At 44.1% G+C, this 1,276-nt stretch overlaps 1 non-coding gene across 1 annotated transcript; it reads right to left on the minus strand.

Annotated features, from left to right (window-relative positions):
* Positions 1 to 943: 943 nt before the first annotated feature.
* Positions 944 to 1,015, minus strand: TRNAA-CGC (transfer RNA alanine (anticodon CGC)). Its single transcript has one exon. It is a non-coding gene; the product is annotated as a tRNA-Ala (tRNA).
* Positions 1,016 to 1,276: the final 261 nt, after the last annotated feature.

Here is a 1,276-nt window from a genome sequence, read left to right on the forward strand (position 1 = left end):
ATCAGACTGCTTAGAAATAACATTGGCAGGCCGAAATTTACCGAAGTCACTCTATCACAAATCTAGCACATAGAGATATCAGGAGAATGCGTGTTGGGTGTAGAGGGGCACGTAGTGGGTGGGAATAGCCAAACAGATTAGAATGGCCATGGACAGTTAATAGCTGTCTCCCTTCTCATGTGTTGTTTCCCTCTACCCAATGGAAACTGGGTATGGCACTGCAATATACATGGGCGATTGCATCTGTTCCAAAGGGCCTTGGAGGAAGGAAAAAAACAAAAGAGGGAGGATGGGATGGGGGAAAATGGAAGGAGGGATGCAGGACTGAGGAAGAGAGGGAGGTAAGAAGGCAGAAAATAGAGAGTCTTCTGTGGTGCTTGGAGGTGCGTTCCGTATTTGGGAATTTTTGCATTAACATTTTTCACAACACTGGCGTTGGCCTGCACTTCTGTCATTACCTGGTTGGTTTTATCGACAATATGCCTATATTGACCGATGACTGCTTTACACATGCGCCTAACTTTACTCATACACAGGACACAATCCTTTTCACACAGGAATTCCACATTCTAGCCCAGATAAGAGGGCTAGATGTGGGGTGCACATTCACACAGAACCCATACAATCCCTCAGCAACACAAGCACCCCACATGCTCCTGATTGTGAGTGGTGTCCAGCAGCAAAGTCACACAAAGAGCAAAACAAGTTCTATCACTGATGAATGTCCACAAAAATATTGATATTTCTTTTGTGGATCTCGATATGCTACTTTTTAAATATATTTTAGTGTCATGGCCCACAGATTGTTAATGATGAAAATGGTAAACGTAATTTGCTTGATCTCAACCAAGCTTAGGTTTTCGAGGACGTTGTCTCTACCCTTGTGGCTATGGACAGAATTTATCATTGTTTAAAAGAAACGATTAAAGCCAAAAGAAAAACCTGGAGATGCCGGGGATTGAACCCGGGGCCTCATACATGCGAAGCATGCGCTCTACCACTGAGCTACATCCCCTGCCCCTTACTTTGCTGAAGGATAGTTCACAGCTAAATATGTCAGAGCCCCTATTCCGTGAGTATCTTTGTTTTTTCTATAAGAGGGGCCTTTTAAGTCATGTATTGGGGCGTAGAGTTGCTGGCACCTCATCCCTAATTAATCATCATTGGGTTTTTGGGGTAGGGTAAGAAGTTGCAATCATTACCAATGTCCTCCACTTCCTAGACCTGTTTTGATGGCCACGTTCTCTACGAACAGCTCCATCAATGCACCTCAATC

This window comes from Ambystoma mexicanum (genome assembly GCF_040938575.1).
Source record: "Ambystoma mexicanum isolate Mex_15411 chromosome 12 unlocalized genomic scaffold, UKY_AmexF1_1 Mex_chr12_unloc.2, whole genome shotgun sequence".
Classification (NCBI taxonomy): Eukaryota; Metazoa; Chordata; class Amphibia; order Caudata; family Ambystomatidae; genus Ambystoma; species Ambystoma mexicanum.